Source organism: Rhagoletis pomonella, unplaced genomic scaffold, assembly GCF_013731165.1.
Source record: "Rhagoletis pomonella isolate Grant_MI unplaced genomic scaffold, Rhpom_1.0 Rhpom_scaffold_00002, whole genome shotgun sequence".
Classification (NCBI taxonomy): Eukaryota; Metazoa; Arthropoda; class Insecta; order Diptera; family Tephritidae; genus Rhagoletis; species Rhagoletis pomonella.
The window spans coordinates 90899165-90912481 of NW_023458556.1; the positions used below are offsets into that span (position 1 = coordinate 90899165).

At 42.4% G+C, this 13317-nt stretch overlaps 1 long non-coding RNA gene across 1 annotated transcript; it reads left to right on the forward strand.

The window, feature by feature from the left end:
• The first annotated feature begins 11165 nt into the window (after window positions 1-11165).
• Window positions 11166-12869, forward strand: LOC118734763. Its single transcript, XR_004992428.1, has 2 exons — window positions 11166-12701; window positions 12782-12869. It is a non-coding gene; the product is annotated as an uncharacterized LOC118734763 (long non-coding RNA).
• The last annotated feature ends 448 nt before the right edge of the window (window positions 12870-13317 follow it).

Consider the following 13317-nt stretch of genomic DNA (forward strand, 5'->3'; position numbering starts at 1 on the left):
AGGCGGCCTTCGGCCGCACTTAGGGATTATAACCCTCAGGCAGTAGAATTCTCCTTTCTGTGTTGCCAAAGAAGGGGTTCTGAACCCCTTTTTCAGAGAACACCTTTCTGCGTAGGCGGCCTTCGGCCGCATTTAGGGATTATAACCCTCAGGCAGTAGAATTCTCCTTTCTGGTTTGCGAAGAAAAGGAGCTGAACACCTTTTGCAGAGAACACCTTTGTATATTTTTAATGCTTACTGGGTTATATCCTATCTTCTTTTGTCTCTCATTCTTTTGCATATTTTGGAGTTTGACAGCTGAACTCCGCCATTTAATTTGCATATGCAACCAGAGTCAGACGCGTGATTTTGAAGGTGTTTTTATTTAATGAATTGTGATGAATTGGTTAATATTAAAGTCGTAAAGCAAGTTATAACAAATCAAGTAAAGTGTAAAGTGAAGGGGAATACAAAAATATATTGGTAAAGTGGCTAATTTAAGCAGAATAGGAGTGATAAATGTACGCTAATTTCCGAATTTTACAAAAAAGGGCATATTTCAAACCCAATTTGTAAATAAATTAGTAACCAAAATTTACAAAAGTGAGTGTTAAAATATTGCGTGGACCCTTGACTACAAGTGTGTGAAATTTTTTTTTGGATCGGGCCACCCATTTGGACGGAATAGCCCGAAATAGTTGTGAGCGGTACTAAACCCCACCCTAAAAAATTTCACACAAACGCGTTTCAACATAGATATGGTACATAAAAATCATACATAGATATGGCAATTCCTCGATAGTATCGATAGTATCGAAATTCAAATATGGCCGATAGTTGTCGCTATTGATAGTTGCGATAGCGATGTCCCGTCGAAACTATCGATAGTGCCATCGATAGTTTGCCACCACTAATGGCTACAATTCACACCAATGGCTACCAAATGTCTCAATCACTGTCTTGATTATTTTGAACACAGTAAATCGGACAGTGATTTGACGTATGCAGCAGTGCTACCGTTTGCCCTGGTCCGCCACACTGACAAAATTCACCGCGATGACAATTGATATAAAAATGACAATTGCAGCTTTTTGGTATTCGCAGCAAAATTCAAAAGCTCGAATCATGCCAATTGTCATTACATGTACGATGTAATAAATTTCTGTCGGTGGTCCCCCACCTTTTCCAATTACATCCACATGCACTTTTCGTGCTGTGCAGCGTAGCTGATTTTTCCACGCCGCTAATGTCTGCGAAATAATGTGTGTATGCAAATGTATTCATTCATAAATGAAAGATATAAATGCATACATATGTATGTATGTAAATATACAAAACTTACATCTTTCCACTTTGCTACGGAGCGGGTGGGACCACGCATGGCGTTTAGGCTGTCAGCCATCTGCGTCCAGAGCGATTGCATCAGTTTTGGGGAGCACGGATTATTTTTTCCTTTTTGCAGCTCCGGATGCTCGCTACAAAACTGCACATAAAATTGCAGCTGCTCCTGCTTCGTCCGCTCATATTTTGCACGTCTAAAATGTTTATAAATGTTATAAATATACGAATTTATCTATTTCACACAAATACTCACTTTTCTGGTGTTTCACCGCTCATATTTTTTGCAAATAATCAGCCTCATTGCGTAAGTCGTAAATTAGGCTGAATTGTACGACTCGACAACATTAGCATTGTCTACTGTCGTGCTGAAATAAGTAAACGACGAAAATTGTCGAAAACTATGCAGTGCTGCCAAGTTCTTCCGTTTTAATACACTAGTCGAGTGGAAATTTTAGGCAATGACGCTAAATTTTCGATACGATTCGACTCTCGAAAAACGACTTGCATTCGGCACGACTCTCGCAATGAGGCTGAATAGCGTTGACCAGCTGTTTCTACAACAATGAACTTTTCACCATGCATGGTAAGTTGACGAAAGCTTTTCGCTTGTCATTTTTTGTTAGGAATGCCAACGTGCAACGACAATGACAAAATCACGACAATGAAGGATAATCAATTGTCATTGTATTGCAAAACCGGAATAGGGCTGTAAAAGTGAAGTATTTCGGAGTGACTTGGGAGGAAAAGTGAAGTGATTATCGAAGTGACGACTTTCATGCACAATTAGGAGTGTGGGGTTTTTCGATTAGGTTATATATCACCTGATTGGTTAATCGATTATATTTTTATCACAATAAAAGTAATCTTAAACCTTTTTAATATATAATTTATTGTGCTCCTGTGCGAATTTAGTGCTGGAATATCTTTAAAATCAAAATGTCTCAAACGTTGAGGAAAGAAAATCACAAATTACAGTACACTGATGATATTAACACTAAAATATAATTAATCGATTATCGATTCAAAGCAACAAAGTTATCCACAGATACACAGCAACAACGTCACCACCAGATTCACTTTAATGTTTCTTTTTTGCTGTAAAATTTAAGATGTATAAAAACTAAAATGTAATTGTTATTTTCCTTAAATATTTACTAAATAATTATGAAACTTTATCCACTCATTCATTTATGTTCGTTTTACAACTATATATGTGGAAATGAAAATCAAAATGAGTTCTTCCAAATAACCGATGCCAGATCGAAGATTTATTAGGCTTCTTTTGAGTAGCTTTTTGCGAAAAGTTTCTTTGCCATACTTACTATTTAACAAGAATTTTAGCAAACGATTTTTGATTTTGGTTAAATAAATCATATATTTCAAAGAAATTTTTATTCATTTTGAAGATAAATCTAATTGATGGAAAGTGAAGTAAAACGAAGTAAAATGAAGTGACGAAGAGAAGGCTGCTAAAGTGAAGTGAAAAACTTCAATTGAAGTGACAGCGGCAGCACTGGTATGCAGACAATAATTTTTACGTGTTATGAATTAACATACATGTCTTTTTGCCCATATGTACATTTATAATTCCTTTGACAGAATATATTGTTAAAAAAAGAATTAAAGCGCTGAGGAGCACATACATTATAGAAAAGAAAAAGGTTGACCTGAGCAAAAAGTCCGTCAGTGAAGCCACCAGTGTATGAAAGCTCTTTATATTGGTATAAAGAAATGGCGTTTCTTAACAGTTTCATTGTTATAAGGAAACCGATAGACAATATTCAAAGAGTAAGTACTTCACTTTCATATTTTTGAATTGTATTTTGATGTGAACTTTAGTACATTAAATTTAAAGTATATAGCAAACACCAACAAATTTGGTTTACTATTTTTCGAGAACCGTTGTGCAAATAATGGAAGAATCATTTTTTCTACGGTTTTGTTTGGTAAGTAACTTAAACGCATTTGGAGTTTTCATATAAAAAAATTAACAAAACCAGATTTGTTAGTATTTGCTATATACTTATGGACTTATTCATAAAAAATAAAGTGGAATAAAAGCGTTATAAAATGACGTTTCATACATTTTTCAGTTTATAAACCTTTTTAAGAGCTACTTTATTTTTCATAAATAAGGGCATTAAACAGCATGTAAGAGGACAATTTGTAACATTCCCACGACAGCTGGTTCTACGTACCGGAATGACTCGGGTTTTACCCGACCAAGGGCTGTTGTTTTGGCGATCTAACCCCGTTTAGGTCGGCGAAGTATCCCAGAAGTCGTTCGTCCATAGGGCTACATTCGCTACGCTTTCTTCTGCTCAGGGCTGGCATCGAGTCAAACCCCGGGCCAGAAACCTACACCTGCTGTGTATGCCAGAGACGACTACACCACAACTCCACCTCAGTCAAGTGCAATGCTTGCGAGGGGTGGAGTCACCTCAGAGTCTGCTCAGGATTACGGACACATCGGCAGGGGACCACGTCGTTTGTGACCCCCTGCTGCTCAAACAGAGCAGCCTCCACGGCTAACCCCAGTCCACCTGAGCAGCCCAACACAAACACCACAGCACAACAACATAACAACACAATAGACCATACCACAACCACAACCACGACAGACCACAGAACACACACAACCGCACCTCGACCCACACGCCGGCGCCAACAACTCTTGGTTCCTTCTCCAATCTGCACGGTATGTCAGACCAGGATATTCCGTAATGTGACATCAGTCAAGTACAACACCTGCCTTGGCTGGTGCCACTTTAGGGCATATTCAGGTCTGCGCACGACGCGAGATTGGACGAGGAACTTCGAGGGCCCGTGTTGCGCTGCACGGTCGCAAACCTCACTGCGACGCCACCCACCACCACCACAGGGCGGCAACAACCTCAGCAGCGCACACAGCCAATGGCGTCACGTCCATATACATCTCTCACACCCCGCATTACCACACGTCTCCCGAACCACATGAAGCTCCTTAAATTTAACTGCAACGGGCTTCAGAGCAAGATCGAGGAGATAACCGTCTTCATGGGAAGGCATGGTGTATTGATAGCTGCGGTTCAAGAGACGAAGTTGCACAGCAATTCAACATTGTTGAATTGTGCCGGATGCAACGTGCACCGTCGAGATCGCGAGGGAGATAATGGTGGTGGCTTAGCGTTCATCACGCACCACACCGTGCAGTATCGTCTTATCGAAGCAGACATCGACCGCAGGGATGCCACCCTAGAATGTCAGGGCATTGCTATCCGGTCAGGCGATGTTGAGCTCGAAATATTCAACGTATACATACCCCCTGTCACCTGCTGCCCGGCAGGATATCACCCTGATATAGGTGCGCTCCTCAGAGGTGAAAACCGGATAATAGTAGGTGACTTCAATGCGCACCACGATCTTTGGCACTCAAGCCTGTCAAACGATCGTAGGGAACTGACTTCGCTGAGCAGATAGACGATTCGATATTCTGCACAATGAACGACGACGCACCCACCAGGATTGAGGGCAGCTGCTGCAGCTCGCCAGACATAACAATAGTCAGCGCTGGTCTGATAAACAGCATATCATGGCGACCTATGCTGACTTTGGCATCAGACCATCTGCCCATAGTCATCTCGATCGATAAACCAACCGACTTTGCTTCCGCGGAGCACCGGACCTATATGAACTTCTCTAAAGCTGATTGGAAAGGCTTTGCGGAATTTACTGAAAACACCTTCGCTGCTCTCCCCACACCAACCGACATCCACCTTGGTGAACGTAAGTTCCGCAGGGCTGTCACCGCTGCTGCAGCTCGCTTCGTACCGGCAGGATGCATTACAGACCCACGTCCAAATTTCCCTGCCGAAGCGGCTGTTCTAGCCGATGAGCGTGACAGCCTTCATCAGGCCGATCCCGGAGATCCCCGTATCAGGGATCTCAACGCGGAGATTCGGCAACTAGCGGAAGAAGTGGGAAGAGCATCTGAAGACCTGTAACTTCACCTCTGGTGTGAGTAAGCTTTGGTCAACCGTGAGGTCACTGTCCAATCCGACGAAGCACGACGACAGAGTCGAAATTTCTTTCGGCGGTCATGCTTCGTCGGACCCGGAGCGATGCGCGAGCTATTTTAGCCGGCAGTTCATACTGCATCCTCCGGTGGACAAAGCCAAGCGTCGAGTGACCAGTGATGCTGAAAAATTTGGGTCCTGCGGGAGTAGCGTAACTAACGGAGGTCCTCAATTTATCAATGGCCACTCTCATCATCCCAGACATCTGGAAGGTGGGGAGAGTGGTCCCACTGCTCAAACCGGGGAAACCCGCCAACAAAGGAGATTCGTATCTACCGATAACACTCCTTGCCCCGGTAGCGAAGACACTTGAGGCCCTGCTGCTTCCATGTTTCACGAACCACCTGACCCCAGCGAAGCATCAGCATGGTTTCCGTAAAGTGCACAGTACAACTACAGCACTTAACGCCATAAACGCTCAGATAACTCGTGGCCTTAACCGTAACCGTCCCTGTGAGAGAACGATTCTAGTAGCGTTGGACCTGTCAAAGGCATTTGACACTGTCAGCCATTCCACGCTACCAGAAGATATAGAGGCTTCCTCTCTCCCACAGAGGCTCAAACGGTGGTCGGCAAATTATCTGAGTGGTCGACACTCGTCGGTAATGTTTAGAGACAAATCGAGCAAGCTTAGGAAAATAAAACAGGGGGTTCCAGGGGGTGGTGTCCTTTCCCCGCTACTGTTCAACTTTTATATTTCAAAGCTCCCTCAACCACCAGAGGGAGTCTCGATTGTTTCTTACGCCAACGATTGCTCGATCATGGCGACTGGGAATGGAATTGATGACTTGTGTTCGAAAGTAAACGGGTATCTCACCGATCTTCTTCACTGCAAAGTGTCTAGCCCTCTCCCCTATACGAAATCCTCTGCGACCTTGTTCACCACCTGGACGAAGGAGGTCAGGCTACCGCTGGGAATTCACGTCGATGACCAATTCCGACGGTGAATAACCCCAAAATACTCGGAGTAACATTCGACAGCCTGCTCTCCTTCTCTGCGCACGCAACCGCTATTGTCAAGAAAGTACAGAGCCGCAACAAGGTCCGCAAGTCGCTATCCGGCAGTACTTGGGGCATAGACAAAGAAACGTTGCTGGCAACATACAAGGCAATAGGCCGGCCGGTTTTAAACTACGCCGGGGACTAGTAGGACGCAGTGGATGAAGCTACAGACAGCACAGAACACCGCACTCAGGACAGCGACTGGATGCCTCCTGATGTCGTCTGAACACCACCTCCATGACGAGACGAAAATGCTCCCAATCAAGGAGCATAACATAATGCAAGCAGTTTCTGGTTGGGAGCCACAGATGTGGCCAACCAAACAGACAGCTGCCTGCAGAGGATCCCTCGGCTAGGCATGTCAGGAGGCATCTATACGAACTGACGGACGAAGTCCAGAGGTTCCTTAAGCAGCCTCTGGACCCGTCAGCATACCGACAGGACCTGAACGGCATTCACAGGGACTCAGTCTCGAGTTATGTAGACTCTAGACCTGTGAATGCCGTTCTAGGCACACAATCACCGGACATTGACGTGACGGGGCTTCATCTGCCTCGGGAGACAAGAACCACAATAGCCCAACTTCGCTCTGGCTACTGCAGCAGGTTAAACTCATACCTGAGCAGACTGATTTCGGATGTGCCAAATGAGTGTCCGGCATGCGAGGGACCCCTCACGACTCGAAACATCTCTTCGCATGCCCGGAAAACCCGACAACCCTAACGGTTTTGTCCCTGTGGACCGACCCTGTAGAGGCTGCACTCTTCTTAGGGCTGCCGTTAGTGGAACTTGACGACAACGACTGAGATATCAACCGATCTGGGCTGGGTTGTTGTAGCCGCTACAACAACAACAATTTGTATCAATTTCTTTTTACATAGAAACCATCGGTATGGAATTGGCCAAGCGTTTACTAGCACAAACCAAAAGTGGTATAGCTATAGGTATGAGTGTATATCAGCGGGAATAGATGGTCACCAGTACTAAGTTTTACTTAGCAACCTTCCAAAAGAAAATAGTGCAACTTAATTTAAAAGGAAGGCCCATAAACTGGAATATAATAAAGGCAAAATATGTTAAAGGAAGCGCATTTATTGAAAATTTGTAAAAAATCAATGCGGCCGTTATTACTGCTAGCAGAATACTTTCTTATTATGTGGTACTAAAACTACTCGTCGGTTTGGACCTCTGGAATAACTACGTCGCCAATTGCCTCTCTTTTACGAAGATTCGTCAGTTATTCACATCAAGTATTGAAATGGCGTTCTGGGCTAAAGGCGCTGGCCAAATGCAGGCTTGCTTTGCGCGCCTTGCTGACTTTAATTTGCTTTGATTTACTTTGAAAACTTGTTTGGCTGAATGGCGGCTTGGAACACTGTCAAGGTAACCAGCTGTCTGGTTGAAAAGTCAATGTCTGTTCCCTTATATTAATAATTGTTTTCCTAGAAAACTCTAGAAAATTTATCAAAAACTTTCAGATTTATTTTTAAATCAATGCGAAATAATGTTTTTATTTAAGAGAAATGGTAATAATGATACATACATATGTATATCTACATTTACTAAAAAAAACTTTAACTTAAAAAAGCGATTTACTTGAAGAAAAGAGCTATAAGAAATTTTTTCCTGCAAATTTCGTGTGGGGTTGCAACTTTTTACTATAAGATAATGATATGGTAAATATAAATATGAAAACAACGAACCATTTTGATTTCATTTCGAATTGCTTACATTTTCTGTAACTTTTTTTAAACTAAGTAAGCAAATTTTTGTTTGAATTTATGTTTTTTGAACAGGAACATACCCCTTTGTCAAACGCTTTCAAATAAAACATTTGCCTATTTGAAACTTTGAGGCGCTTAAAGCAAGTGAAGAAAAGCTGCCATTTGGCCAGCCTTTATACGTTTTAGTACATTCCAAATAATTTTTGACACTTCCCGCAGCGAAGCAAGCAAAGCGAGCATGCATTGGGCCAGTACCTTAAGACTTGTGTTTGTTTGCTAAAGAACTCTTTTATAAAATATTTGATTTTTACTAAATTGTAGGATTATATACACTAGCGATCAAAACATGTACGACATTTTATTACTTACAGTAGCATAACTTTTTTAATAATAAGCGGATTACTTTGAAATTTTGAACAATTGGTCCTTATTATCCAATGAATAAAGCCTAGTATACAGAAATTATAAACAGGTGAAGTAATAAAACAGGTTTCTCCTTTATTCTCTTAACATTCGGCTATCTTATAGAAATTTTTAAAGCCAAATTATCAAATAAGATAGTGTCAAATATTTCTTCTCGCTCTGATTACTACACCTGGTATAATTTCACCATGAGCTTAAACAAAAAACAAGCTATTCACAGCAAAAACACAAGCCAACTCTATTCATTCAGTTTTGAACTTTTCTGTTTTGAGACTTTTGAAGGTTGATACCAACAGGATTGTGGATACTCCCTTGTTTTTAATTGCGATTTTCATACGTCATAGGGTATTGCTCCCTGGACGTGAAACAATTGAAGGGTATCGCCGATCTAAACGGGGTTAGGTTGCCGAAATAACAGCCCTTGGTTGGGTAAAACCCGAGTCATTCCGGTACATAGAACCGGCTGTCGTGGGAATGCACTCAGTTTTGATCGCCAGTGTATATACACTGCCGGAAAAAAGTATTAACACAGAGAATTTTTTACCATATATGCAATAAATTTTATTAAAATAAAGTGCAAGCTTGAAGTAGGTAGGACTTACCGTTGAATTTTGCCAATTTTTTTCACGCAGTTTCTTCCATAAAAAAAATTTTCGAAAATACTTTATATGGATGTGTATTAATATATCGATGGCTGAGTGGACGATCGACCTATCTCGGCAGCCAGTTCGAAAACGCCCTATCTCAGAAAATGTTTCAACAACGCTCTATCTCAAAAAACTTTTCAAAAACTCCCTACTTAAAGCTGATGCCACATAAAACTTTTGCTTCGATTTGCGTGACAGATTCGCTTTGATAGATAAGATGAACTGTATGAAAATGCACAAAGCATTCCACATAGATCATTGAAGCTGCAGCGCGAAGGGAAAAGATGGCCAACTCCCATCTTTTTGCGCGCTTTGACAATCAGCCGGTTTAATATTTATTTTGTTTCATCCGAATTCGAGTTTTCATGTAGAAACATAAAACTTAAAGTACATTGCTGATATTTTTAAAGCTAAATATATAAAATCCACAGCAATTTTGACGAGTAAAAAAGCAGTACAAAATTGTTTTCTTGGCGTTCATTGTGGCATACCTTTTGCGCCTGGCGCTCTGCTGGCAAAGTTACAAATGTCACGCAGAGCCACAAAGTTTTATCTGGCATCAGCTTGAGAATTTGTTTGATAAACGCCCTATCTCACAAATTTGTTGAAGAACGCCCTATCTCAACTGCCGATTGAAAAACGCCCTACCTCAGCACATTTTCATTTGAGATAGGGAGTTTATGAACCGAATTCTGAGATAGGGCGTTGTTCAACCAAATTCTGAGACAGGGTGTTTTTCAATAAAATTCTGAATTAGGGCGTTTTTCAATCAAAATCTGAAGTAGGGCGCTCTTGAATAGTTTTGTGAGATAGAGCGTTTTCGAACTAACTGCCGAGATAGGTCGATCTTCTACTCAGGCATCGATATACATGTGCCGAGAGGATCGATCGCGTGTTTCTTATCGCTCTGTTAATGGTGTTAAAAAATATAACAATATTGCAAAATGTAAAGTTAATAGTTGCATTATTGGATTAATAGTGTGAAAAATTTAAACCAATAAGCAGAAATTCAAATAAGCAAAATTGATATTTAATAGCGCGTATTTAAGTTGATGTACGTACATACGTATGTATATACGTATATTCATCCAAACATAGCGGCTGCTGAGTGAGTGTGATGTCAGAATGCGCGAAATGCCGAAAAGGCGTCAGAGGAGAGTCGGGTGTGTGTTGTCAAGGTGTGTGTGGGAAAGTGTACCATAGAACGCAAGCATGTGCGTCGTTTATTAAACAACCCCTGGACCCGTCAACCTACCGACAGGCCCTGAACGGCATTCACAGGGAATCAGTCTCTAGTTATGTAGACTCCCGCCCTGTGAATGCCGTTCTAGGCACACAACCACCGGACGTGGACGGGACAGAACTTTATCTGCCTCGGGAGACCCGCACTACAATAGCCCAACTTCGTTCTGCCTATTGCAGCAGGCTGAACTCTTACCTGAGCAGAATCAATGAGGATGTGCCCATTCAATGCTCGGCATGTGGAGAGTCGCCACATAAATCTCGGCACCTCTTCACATGCCCTGAGAACCCCACTCAGCTGACGCCCCTGTCTCTATGGACAGACCCTGTGGAAGTCGCACACTTCCTGGGCCTCCCCCTAGCTGAAATGGACGTTGACGGATGAACCGACCCGAGCGGGGCTTAGTAGCCGCTACAACAACAACAACGACATGCTATAAAAGCCCTTGAAATTATGAAATTGTGATCCAGAATTTGCTGGGGCTTTTATACGAATGTGCTTCCCATCTAAAGCACCTAGCGTGTGTGGAAATTGCCAAATATTGTTAAAATCCGAAGCGATTTTCTACCATTCCATTTCGGTTGATGGAACCTATGCAGATATATCTATATATTGTAATGTTACCTTTATACTATTTTATCTAAGTCATATGTGCTGCCCTGTAGCTGTCACTTTAGATTTTAAGATATACTGAATGCCCTGTACTGAAAGGACGGCCATATTGTCTTTCTTCTTCCGGTGACGGAAAAAACGATCGGACGTGCCAATTCACCAATCAAAGGAATAAAAATCGGAAAATTTAAAGATAATCAAACAGTGTTTTTACATAGCGTTTATACCCTAGGGTGCTACCCTCTAACTGTTCAATTAGTATTTTACCGATCGAACAACATCTTACTACATTTTTTTGGAAAAGAAAGTAAACGCGGCCTAGCACGAAAATGCCTAACACACGGGCTACAGGTAAAACGACTGGAGTTAGCAGCGATTTAAAACGTTCCAGCGAAACTGGTGCTAACACCACTTCGACAATTAAGACAACAAAAGTTGGATCAGCCGCCGATATACAAACTGCAACTGCTCCCGCTGCATATAGTGCCTCCGCGGTACCTGCCTCCGCCTCCTCGTTGAATTTACTTCGGCTGTTCCGAATCCTGCTGCACCCGCTGTTCCGAACCCTGCTGCCTCCGCTGCTCCGAATCCTGCTGCATCCGCTGCTCCGAATCCTACTGCCTCTGCCGTTCCTGCCGGTGCAACCTCCGCCGAGTATGTGCTACAGATTCTGCCGCACAGTCTTCCACCGCTGTCGCAACAATTGCCACCTCTGAAATTAACGTTGGGTATAGCGTCACCGAGCCCAACGCTCAAGATTATGTCACCCCCGGCGTTTCAGTGTCCGCCGTTAGCCCCGCTGTTTGCTCCGAAACACCGATAAAAGCGTTCCCCTCTGATGAAATAAATAATCTCCAGGAGCAGCTGAAAATTTTAAAACTTTGACGATAACTGGCAGATCTCCAAGCTCAAGTCCAACAAACTGAAATTTATCCAGGCGTCCGTGTTAGTAAATACATATATATACTTTGATGAACTCGACGCAGCGGTCCCAAAATTCAGCGGCGACAACCATTATGATATTAATCGATGGTTTTTGCAATTTGAAGACTATGCCGACGCCAATAATTATAACGAAAGGCATAAGTGTCTAGCCCTTAGGCGATGTATGACCGGCACAGCCAAAGAATTTGTACTAAATCAAGACCTTGCAAATTATTCAACGCTGAAGTCGCTGTTGTGTACCATGTTTAGACGCAACAGTTCACGGCAAGAGGTCTTGCGTGAGCTATGCCGTTGCAATGCAGTCAATTACCGCCCAGTCGGATATACCGGAGCAAGAGCTGGTTGATCTGATAATAGATGAAATTCCTGACAGCAGCAACAACATAAGCATCTTGTATGGTGCTAGCACAGTTTGCGATCTAATAAGACGAATGGAGCGTTACGAGCAACGCCGGCAGAACATCGTACAGCGTAAGCCATCAGCCGTCGTGACATCACGCCCAGAAGCAAAGGCCACTGCCTACGAAGATCTTTCAGCCGTGCGCTGCTTCAACTGTTCGCGCTACGGGCCCTACCAAAGCAGCTGCCCAAAACCACAACGACCAGCGGGTTCCTGCTTCACTTGCCACCAACTGGGACACATGCGCCGAGATTGTCCAATGAAGAGGAGCCAGTCGACCAATGTTGCAGCCATCTCGCAGACTATAATTATTTAGAACCTAAGCAAGAGGTAAGTGTGGTCTTTTATGAGCACAGTCGAAACAGATGGTCAGGTTTTATAAATATTATTTCTCTTTTCGATTCCGGTAGCTCGATTAGTCTTGTGCAAAAATCGATTGCTGAACGCTTCCTAAAGTTACCACCTATTGCGAAGCCTACGAAGTTTGTTGGAGTCGGTCCCAGATGAAATATTAACCATACCAGTAATTCTTTGTCAAAACTTTTTGGAAAAATTTAATATTCACTTAATGAAAATAAATCATTCACCTGCTGAATTTAATAGCATAAAACATGTAACCTCGAAGAGAAATGAATTTAATAAAAAGAGAATCGTAAACCCTATGCATCTGATTCGATTATTTGTGAAACTGTTGATGGTGATTGTGTTGATGAATCGGTTAGTAATAAGAATAAATTAAACAAAATGTTTGGGAAATGCGTTCAGAGGCATGATGAGAAGACTTAGGAAAAGTGAACGACTATTCAGACAACGAAAATGATTTTTTCGGTTCGGCAGTGATGGAAATAGCTGCTATTGATGAAAGTGTAGTCCAATCTGAAATAGATATAGGGCCCGGTTTAAATAAACGTGAACAAGATGCGGTAATGCGAATTCTGGCTAGTGA